Source organism: Triticum aestivum, chromosome 4D, assembly GCF_018294505.1.
Source record: "Triticum aestivum cultivar Chinese Spring chromosome 4D, IWGSC CS RefSeq v2.1, whole genome shotgun sequence".
NCBI classification, from domain to species: domain Eukaryota; kingdom Viridiplantae; phylum Streptophyta; class Magnoliopsida; order Poales; family Poaceae; genus Triticum; species Triticum aestivum.
The window spans coordinates 158,823,927-158,835,098 of NC_057805.1; positions in this window are offsets into that span (position 1 = coordinate 158,823,927).

The window sequence follows — 11,172 nt, forward strand, 5'->3', positions numbered from 1 at the left end:
TTCAACACATGATCTTGAAGAAAATGATGACGAATTTGGATGTGCTTTGTCTTCGAGTGCTGAACTGGGTTATGAGCAATCTTGATGGCACTCTCATTGTCACCGAAGATTGGCACATTCTTCACATTGATGTCGCAGTCCTTGAGGGTTTGCTTCATCCATAGCAATTGAGCACAGCATGAACTAGCAGCAATGTACTCAGCTTCAGCAGTAGAGAGTGATACGCAGTTCTCTTTCTTCGAGGACCAACATACCAAGGATCGTCCAAGGAAATGGCATGTGCCTGATGTTGACTTGCGGTCCACACGATCACCAGCATAGTCAGAGTCAGAATATCCAATGAGATCAGAAGCCAAGCCCTTGGGATACCATAATCCAAGTGTTGGAGTGTGAGCTAGATATCGAAGAATATGCTTCACAGCCTTTTGGTGTGATTCCTTCGGTGTAGCTCTAAATCGGGCACACATGCAAACACTAAGCATAATATCTGGCCTAGATGCACATAGATACAATAAAGAGCCAATCATGGAGCGGTATACCTTTTGATCAAAGTCAATACCATTTTCATCAGTGCATAGATGGCCATTTGTGGGCATAGGGATTTTGACGCCTTTGCAATCTTGCATGCCAAATTTCCTCAACACATCCTTGAGGTATTTCTCTTGAGATATGAAGATGCCATTGCGCTGTTGACGAATTTGGAGACCTAAGAAGAATTTCAGTTCTCCCATCATAGACATTTGATATTCCTCACTCATCATATAGGCAAATTCGCCACTATAACGTTGGTCAGTACAGCCAAAGATAATATTGTCAACATATATTTGGCACACGAATAATTCATCATCATAGGTTTTGGTGAAAATAATTGGGTCAAGTGAACCGGGTTTGAAGCCTTTCTTCATGAAGAATTCCTTCAAAGTACCATACCACGCCTGAGGGGCCTGCTTAAGGCCATAGAGGGCCTTATTGAGTCTGAAGACTTTGTCAGGATGCTTTGGATCTTCAAAACCTGGGGGTTGAGCAACATATACTTCTTCCTCAAGCTTATCATTGATGAATGCACTTTTCACATCCATTTGATATAAGATGATATTACGATGGTTAGCATAATAAAGCAACATGCAAATAGCCTCAAGTCTAACAACAGGTGCAAAAGTTTCATCGAAATCAACTCCTTCAACCTGTGTGTAGCCTTGAGCTACAATCCGTGCCTTATTCCTCACCACACGGCCATTTTCATCTTCCTTGTTGCGGTAGATCCATTTGCTGCCAATGATATTGTGCTTGCAAGGGTTTGGTCGCTTGACAAGTTCCCAGACATTGTTGAGCTCGAACTGATGTAATTCCTCTTGCATCGCTTGAATCCACTCAGGCTTCAGAAATGCCTCACCTACTTTGGTGGGCTCTGTGATAGAGACAAAATCAAAGGTTCCACAAAAGTTAGACAAATGTGAAGCCCTTGAGCGTGTGAGAGGACCAGGTGTGTTGATGTCGCTGATGATTTTCTCGATCTGCACTTCATTTGCAACGCGAGGATGAGCGGGTTGACGACGTTGAGTTGGCTCAGCATTTTCTTCAGAGCCATTTTCTTTAGGTGCACCAGCATAATGTTCTTCATGTTCTGGAATGACTTCTTCAGAAGATTCTTCGGTGGGAATGACATCATCGGTAGCCTTGAACTTGATGGATTTCTCAGGTGACTTTTCATCTAGCACAGGAGGTAGGTGCTCTCTTTGCGAGCCATTAGTTTCATCGAACTGCACATCTACAGTTTCAACAACCTTGTGGTGAACGGTGTTGAAGACTCTGTAGGTGTGCGAGTCCTTTCCGTAAACAAGCATAAAACCTTCATGTGCTTTTCGTGCAAATTTAGAATCATGATGAGGATCTCTGATCCAACATTTAGCACCGAAGACTTTGAAATAACTCACATTGGGTTTCTTGTTAGTGAGCAGTTCATATGAGGTCTTTTTGAAGAATTTGTGAAGATATACCCTGTTGATGATGTGGCATGCAGTATTAATTGCCGCAGGCCAAAAGTGACGAGGCGTCTTGTATTCATCAAGCATAGTGCGAGCCATCTCAACAAGAGTCATGTTCTTGCGCTCCACGACGCCATTCTGCTGAGGAGTATAAGGAGGAGATAATTCGTGAGTAATACCAAGTTCATCAAGATAGTCATCAAGACCAATATTTTTTAACTCAGTCCCATTATCACTTCTGATGTGCTTGATCTTCACACCAAACTTGGTTGAAGCCCTCGAGGAAGATCGTTTGAAGGCTTCCTGCACTTCATATTTGTAAGTGATGATATGCACCCATGTGTAACGAGAATAGTCATCAACAATAACAAAGCCATATAAAGATGCAGCATTGGTGAATGTAGCATAATGAGTAGGGCCCAAGAGATCCATGTGAAGCAATTCAAATGGACGAGTGGTAGTCATGATAGTCTTTGGGGGATGCTTGGCCTTGGTCATCTTTCCAACTTCACAAGCTCCACACAGGTGATCCTTGAGGAATTTGTCATCCTAGATGCCAATGATATGCTTCTTCTTCATGAGCGTGTGCAAGTTCCTCATTCCAGCATGGCGAAGTCGTCGATGCCATAGCCAGCCATCTGAAGCTTTTGAAAGTAGACATGTAGCAGGTTGTGGTCCTGTAGAGAAATCAACAACATACAAATCTCCTCTCCTAAAGCCTTCGAAGACTTTGGAATGGTGAGCTTCCATGATTACAACACAACGATAGTAGCCAAAGACAACAACCATATCAAGATCACAAAGCATTGAGACAGACATGAGGTTGAATCCTAAGGACTCGATAAGCATGACATTGTCCATGTGTCTATCCTTTGAGATCGCAACCTTACCTAGACCCAATACCTTGCTTTTGCCTTTGTCAGCGTAGGTGATATGCTTTAGGTGCGATGGAGATAAAGAAGTTCCCATCAATAAGTTCCTGTCACCAGTCATGTGATTTGTACATCCACTATCGAGGACCCACTCAGTAGCTTTTGTTTGATCATCCTGCAGATGAATTAGTGCATCTTACGAACTCATATACTTCATCAGTAAAGAATATGACATCAAAATGGCCAGATCAATCTCATCAAAAATAGAACAGATATAGTAGTATGAGGACGTGAGAAATGAAAATTCATTTCTTCATGATTAGCTTGCGTCCTTTCAAGCATATTCAGGTATCCAGGAAATACTTCAGATGATTAAGTTCCTCTGGAGACCTGACCCTGCATAAGAGATTAGTTCTTTTTCTTCACCACCCACATCTGGAGGGGTGGTGAAGAGTTCATTGAGCGGGAAGGGAGCCAACAACAGCCAATTTGAAAGGGGACAACTAGTACAAGCTATCTTGACTAAAGGTGGTCTTCACCTGCCAAAGGCTCTGGTGGTGACGCCGTCTTGGGCTCCAGGGTAACCTCCGTCCTGCGGTCCTGCTGGTCTTGGTCTCGTTGCACCGATACGGAAACCTTTGCCTGATGCCTCGGTACTCATCGCCTCCACTTGCCTCTTTAGCACCAAAGAGGAAACGAGGACACTATGCGCGCTGGCACCCGCCTGGCGCCCGCCTGGTCTTGGTCGTCATGGATGACATTGTAGGAACCTCACGAGGTTTGTCTTGCCTTGATCTCTCCGCCCCTCGCGAGCCAGCATGGTGTGGCCGCTCCCGAGGAGGTCTCGTATCGTCCGCCTCGTGAGGCTTGGCCCCTCGCGAGGGTCTTGAGCGCCTGTTGGTGAAGGCGGGCCATATTGGGCCGCGAGTGGAGCCACGCGATGGGCCGCAGGCAAGCAAGTCTAGGGACCCCCGTTCCCAAAATACCGAAACTAGCCCCCGGGCCTAAGGCGTGCTTGGACTTGGCTTCGAGGCGAAGCCAAAGGGCAAGTGCGGAGCGCCGCGGGCCCCATCAGCCTGCGGCCTTGGTCGACTTGTGCCGATTGATTGGACGTGGGCATCTCCGCTTCCCCACGCTGCCTCGGCAACTGCCTGACTTGACGAGTCCCTGCTACATGCAAGGAAAAACCATCATTACCTATGATCGTGGGGGGCGGCGGTTGGCGTCCTCTGGGCTATAAATGAGGAGGGGAGCAGAGCCCTCGTCGCCCATCTCTTCCATTATGTTCGCTTCTCCTCCCTTGCTTCATTGCCAGTAGCGACTCCCATGACACCTGCGAAGAGGTTTTCGCCCGCGGAGAAGGGGAAGGCTCACCGGGAGGGGACCGGCTCTCCTCCACCCAAGCGTGGACGCAGTCGTCCTCGCAAGTACCGCGCGACCCCCGCCGCGGCTCCCCAGCGGTCGCGGCGGTGCTCCTTCGCATGGTGGTAGGCAGTCCTGTCCAGCCAGTCCCGTCGATGAAGGGAGGCGCGGCATGGTCGCGCGGCCTCCCCGGTCATGCTTTCACTCGGCGGAGGTACTGCCGGAGTTTGTGGTGTGGTCGGAGAACCCTGCTGGCTCCTGGCTTCAGCTTCCGCGCTTCTTCGTCGGCGAACTGCCGGCCGCGGGTCCAGGCGGGCTCTAGCTGCAAGCGGACGGCTGTTGCAGCAAAGCTTCTTGGGTCGCGGTCGAGACCTCCGTCGCCAGCAATGTGGCTCTGGCTCGCGGCTGGCAGACGTTTGCCCGCGCGCGTGGCCTGGGCAGGCGGTGCACTCTCCACTTCAAGTACGACGGTAACGCGACCCTCTACGTGATGATGTTCGGAGAAGACGGCCGCCGCGCCGGGTGCTGCCCCGAGGACAATGACGGCGACGAGGTGCTTGGCCTTGGCGATGGTCGGGATGAGGGTGAGGACGATCCCGTGCCCAGCTATGGCGGTTCTCCCTTCGTCGACAGCTCCAGCAGCGGTGGCTACGACCAACCGCCACGCCGCCGCGCTCGCTTTGAAGGTGGCAGCGTGTCATCTCGCCGCCACGCCCTAGTGAAGCACGAGGAAGGGTCCGACTGAGCTCGGGAGAGCGCCATGGGCCCGTCCTCGCAAGCTGCTGCGGGGGCACACACCGCTTTTGTTTCGTTCTTCTTTTCCTTCCTGCATTGAGAGAGACAAGTATGGGGCCCCATGGGGGGCGTGCAACAAACTATGATTTCCAAGTTGTTATGTTGCGTTTATCATTCCTGTGCCGTGTCGCAATATCAATGTTTTATGTAGGCACGTAGGAAAAACTTAGCTTGACGCGCTTGAAGCAGTTTCCACCTTGCGAGGCGCGCATTCCTCAGTACCTGGCGAGGAGGAACTACAAAAATTTGTTAGGAGATCCAAGCCCTGGTCGCAAGCGTCTCTGGCCACGACCCAACGCCTCGTATCGTGGTACCCGAGGGGCACGGATTAAGAGAGGTGCGCCAGCTTGAGGCTAAAACGAGGGTGCCTTGCGAAAAACGGACAAGATGCTCACGAGGGCACGAGGGCGCCTATCCAGCCCCCTCGCGAGGGACGCGAGAGAGGGTACAGGTCAAACAAAGAACCAAAGGCAGAAACAGAGGCAGAAGTCGACGAAACAAGACTAGCAAGTGACACCAGAAAACAAAATTCGATTAAAGAGGGGCAAGCCAACTACGGAAAGCAAATGAAAACCACGTCTGACACCTAGTCTAGTCTTCTTGTCTTCTCACTAGCGCGGAGCTAAGTGCTACCACTAAGACGTGGGAGGGAGCCCAGAGCCCCGAGGGTGGCACTCCTGAGACTCCGGGGCTTGTACATCCCCACTCATTATTACGTGAGAGTGTCACGAGCGGATACCTGCACAGGCACAGGGCCTTCTTCATAGGCGCTGGGCCTTTCTTCATGGATAGAACTTCCGGAGGTGCTGGATGTTCCAGGTGTTCTGGATGGGTACCCCGTCCTACGTCTCCAGGCGCACGGCGCCTTGCCTGGAAACGTGGGCGACCCTAAACGGGCCCTCCCACATGGGTGAGAGCTTATGCAGCCCTTCCCTGGAGAGGACCCGCCGTAGGACGAGGTCACCCACCTCGAGCGTCCTGGAGCGGATGCTGCGACAGTGGTCCCGTCGCAGCGCCTGCTGGTATCTTGCCGCCCGCAGCGTGGCTTCATGGCAGCGTTCCTCCCCCAGCACGAGGTCCATCCCCCGCATGGCGTCCTGCTGCGTCTCATCAAACGCCAGGACCCGCGCGGAGCGATGCCTGAACTCGTGAGGGAGAACCGCTTCAGCTCCGTAGACGAGGAAGAATGGGGTCTCGCCCGTTGGCTTGGTGGCGGTGGTGCAGATGGACCACAGCATGGACTGGAGCTCATCGTGCCAGCCCCTGCTACAGGCCTCGAGCTTCTTCTTGAAGGTCCTAGTCTTGAGGACTCTCAGGACCTCTGCGTTGGCGCGTTCGGCCTGGCCGTTGCTCCGGGTGTGCGCCACCGAAGCATAGCAGATCTGCGTTCCAAGGTTAGCACAATATGTCTTGAAGAGGTTACTAGTAAACTATGAGCCATTGTCGGTGATGATGCGGTTGGGGACCCGAAACCGGCTCATGAGACCTTTGATGAACTTGACCACGAAACCGTCCGGAATGGTGCGGACGGCTTCTACCTCCACCCACTTGGTGAACTTGTCGATGGCGACGTAGAGGTAGCGGTAGCCCCTAGGCGCTCGAGGGAACGGGCCCAAGATTTCCAGCCCCCAGACCGCGAATGGCCATGAGAGCGAGATGGTCTGGAGGCCCTGAGTCGGCTGATGGATCTGCTGGGCATGGAACTGGCAGGCCTCGCAGGACCTCACCAGCTCAGAGGCATCGTTGAGTGCCGTAGGCCAGTAGAATCCGCTCCAAAACACCTTGCTGACGAGGGTCCGTAACGACGAATGGTGCCCGCAGTCCCCGCCGTGTATGTCGGCCAACAGCTCTTTCCCCTGTTCCCTGGAGATGCAGCGCAGGGAAACGTCATTCAGTCGCTTCCTGTACAACTCACCGTCCTGGATGCAGTATGCCGTGGCTTGTCGGGCCACACGCTCCACGTCCTCCTCCTTCTCCGGCAGCGTCCCTTGCGTCAGGTACTCCTTGAATTCCTTGGTCCAACACCCCTCCTGAGGCTCGAGCGCCAAGAGCAAGCACGCTCCTGAGGTCGGGCCACAGGCCGGGTCTCCCGAGGCAGGTGGTTGGGGGAGTTCCTCATGAGGCAGCGCTGTTCTTGAAAGCGGTGGTGCTGTCGGTGGCTTGAAGAGCCACTCCTCGAAGACGCCAGGATCTTGGGGTGGCCGCTTGGTTGCTCTCCTGGCGATGTCATCGGCTTCCTTGTTGGTGCCACGGGGCACATGCTGTAATTCCAGGCCCAAGAACTGCTTCTCCATCTTGCACACCTTCGTGAGGTATGCCTCCATGTGCTCGTCCTTTGGCTCGTACACCTTGTTGGAGAAGTTGACGAGGAGCTGCGAATCGCCCTTGATGGTGAGGCGCTTCACCCCCATGGCCACCGCAGCTTTGAGGCCAGCTATAAGGCCTTCGTACTCCGCTATGTTGTTGGAGACCTTCTCGCCCTGCTGGAAACAGAGATGCACGGCGTAGTAAAGCTTGTCCTGAGTGGGTGAGATGAGCACCGCTCCAGCCCCCGCGCCCTGGCGCGCAAAGGCGCCATCGAAATACATAACCCAGCCATCTGGTGCTTTGCTCCCTGGCGAGAGGGATCTATCCTCGCCTTCTTCGAGTTGAGGGGTGTCTGTCCTTTCTGCCACGAAGTCAGCGAGTGCAGCTCCCTTGATGACCCTGGTCGTGCTGAACTCCAACTGGACTGCTTGCAGGTCGATGTTCCACTCGGCGACTCTCCCGGCGGAGTTGGGGCTCCTAAGCACCCTCTCCAACGGGTAGGCCGAGACGGCCTTGATGGGGTGACCTTGAAAGTAGTGTCGCAGCTTGCGCGAGGCCACTAGGAGCGCGAGCAGGAGCTTCTGACGCATGGGGTACCGTGCCCTCACGTGCCGCAGCACCGTGCTGACGAAATACACAGGGTGCTGGACGAGGGCGGTTGCATTGACGAGGCTTGTGGCTTGCGAAGGTTGAGGCACCTCCTGAGGCGATGAAGCCCCCAAAGCCTGGTCGCCCGTTGGGGCTTCCACAGGCCCAAGTGCGCCGTCTTGTTGAGCCTGGTCCTTTGCTAGCATCGCCGCAGCTCCCACAGAGCCCTATGGTTCCTTCGCTGCTCCGGATGAGGAAGAAGCTTGGCACGACGCATCCTTGGCTCGGCTCCTCCCGGACCGCCACCAGAGCTGCGCTGGTGGACTAAGGGGTGGCGGCAAGGTACAGCACCAGCGGCTCAAGAGGTCGGGGCGCCACCATCATTGGAGGGCTGTCAGGTACCTCTTGAGGTCTTGGAACGCTTGGTCGGCCTCCGGGGTCCACTCGAATGGGCCCTTCTTCTTCATCAGCTTGAAGAACGGCAGGGCGCGCTCCACCAGCTTGGAGATGAAACGCCCCAACACGGTCACGCGGCTAGCGAGCTTCTGCATTTCCTTGAGGGTTTGTGGTGGACTCATGTCTTCGATTGCCTTGACCTTCTCCGGGTTCGCCTCGATCCCTCCGTGTGACACGAGGAAACCCAGCAGCTTGCCAGAAGGGACGCCAAACACGCATTTCTCCGGGTTAAGCCGCAAGTCTACCTGGCGCAGGCTTTCGAAGTTCTCCTCCAGGTCTTGAATCAAGGTTCTCGCCTCCCAAGAATTTACCACAATGTCGTCGACTTAGGCTTCAGCATTCCAACCAAGCTGTCGGCCTAGGGCGATGTGCATCAGTCGTTGAAAGGTCGCGCCCGCGTGGCGCAGCCCGAACGACATGCAAGTGTAGCAATCACTACTAGGAAAAGGGCTATAGATGGAATGGCCACTAATGGCGCACCAGATATGTGGTGCGTCATTGCTATGTAGCAGTGGCGCACCATGTGCTGGTGCGCCATTAGTGTGAAATACACTAATGGCGCACCAGACACACGGTGCGCCATTAGTAACAATTTTTTTTATTTTGCCAGACATACTAATGGCGCACCAGGACATAGTGCGCCATTACTAGTTGTAACTAGTAATGGCGCACCAGGAACATAGTGCGCCACTACAATATTTTTTTATTTTTTACTTTTTTGCAAAACTACTAATGGCGCACCTGGGGCAGTTTGGTTGATACGTGGGACGCCGCAGAGAAAGAATATTTCCCTATGAGAGCCGCACTGCTCACGACGGTGCACGACTATCTCGGTTTCGGATATCTCGCGGGGCAGGTGGTTTCGGAGAGAAAGAATATTTCCCTCCCCCGCTCCACCGGCCGCCGCCGCCGACCCCCGGCCCGCACCCTCCCCCACTCCACCGTCGCCGACGACCCACCGCACCCTCCCCCGCTCCACCGGCCGTCGCCGACGACCCCCCGCACCCTCTCCCCCGCACCCTCCCCGGCCCGCTCCACCGTCACAAATGAATGCAACTAAATTTGCAAAAAAAACAAATTTGATTATATTTTCAAATAACAAATTTGATGATATTTTTTAAAAAATCATTACTGTTTTTATAAAAAAATATTACTGTTATGATTTAAACAAGTTTGAACATATTTAAACACAAATAAATATCAAACAGCATTTTAAATGCATAAAAACAAAAATTGGGGAGCCTGGGAATCGAACCCAGGACCTCCTAGTGTGTGTGCTGCGTGCTGACCAGTCGGGCTAGTGGGCGTGTTCTGATGGAGATAGGGTTAGGTGGAATATAACCTGACCAGTCGGGCTAGAGTAAAACAAAATTCTAATGGCGCACCAGGGGGAGGTGCGCCATTAGAATCGACGTACTTATGGCGCACCAGGGGGAGGTGCGCCATTAGAATCGCTTGTTCCCCTCGCACTGTCGCCTCCCTCCCTCCCTCGCTCGCCAGATCCCCCACTCCTCGACCCCAACCGTACGCCGCCGCCCCCTTGCTCCGCCCCCTCCGTCCGCCGCGCCTGCACGTCGTCCGCCGCTGTGGTCTTGCGCTGCCTCGACGCCGCCGCCCCGACCGCCGCCGGACTCCACCCCCGCCGCCCCCCACCACTGCAGCTCCCTCGCGCCGCCGCCCCCGCGCCCGCCGCTCCTTCGCCGCCCCGCCCCAGCACGTACGTCCCCTCCCTCCCTTCCCCCATCCCCCTAGCTTCTCCTCCTCCTCCTCTCACCACCCGTGCCTTCTTCTGCTCGGAAGGTCAAGAAGGCGGCCAAGGACGCCGACGACATCACGGGCCCCTTCCTCCGGATCGCCGCCCGCAGCCTCCTCGACGCCGGCGTCCTCTAGGTGATTCCTCCTCTCTCCTCCCCTCCTTCCCCCTAGGTTTCTCTCCCCGCCGGCGTCCTCTAGGTTTTTCACGATGTACACTCAAAACTAATGACTCTGAATCTCTGCTACTGAAAATCATACATTTCAGATATGACACTGTTTGGACATTTGTAAAATCCAGTGCTTGTGTATCTGCTGTTTGGATTAACAATTATGAATAGCACATCCTAGGACATGAACTAGAATTATGAACAGGACATCCTAGGAGTAGATGAACATTTTGTGGTTCTGCTAGGACTTGCTCCAGATTTTTTAACCCTAGGATTTCTTTTCTTTTAGTTCTTTTCTTACAGAAAATTTACTGAAAATTCAGAAACTTGGAGTAACCTGTGGACTGTACTTTTGTGATCTCCTACTCCTGAATCTTACTACTACAAGCACAAGCAGTACAAATAAGGCTAGAATTTACTCTGAATTTTGACAGTAAGAAGAAGAATGAAAATTTTGACAGTAAGAAGAAGAAGAATGAAAACCTGTGGACTATCTCTGAATTTACAGCAGTACAAACATTGTGATGACCAACTCATTGATTTGTCATACCCATACTAAACAAAGGTTAGGTTCAGAGATAGTGCTGCATTGTTGAGTTTTACTCCTTTTGATGTAGTAAATTTATTGACTGGTGTTTATCTTACCCTGTTCCATTGAGTAGTAAATCATTATTGGCTTGTATAGATGTCAGCATGCTCCCTTTCTACTCATTTTGGAGAACCTGTAGATGCCAACTCTTGATATGCATGCATGCATTCTTTGCTTGTTTATATTCATTCTTGTAAACTGAACATGCTCATCTATCTATATATGCATTGTATTTTTTTCCTTTGGAAAGTAAAGTTTATTTCCTGGCTGGCTGGCATGATGGCTCATGGATACCT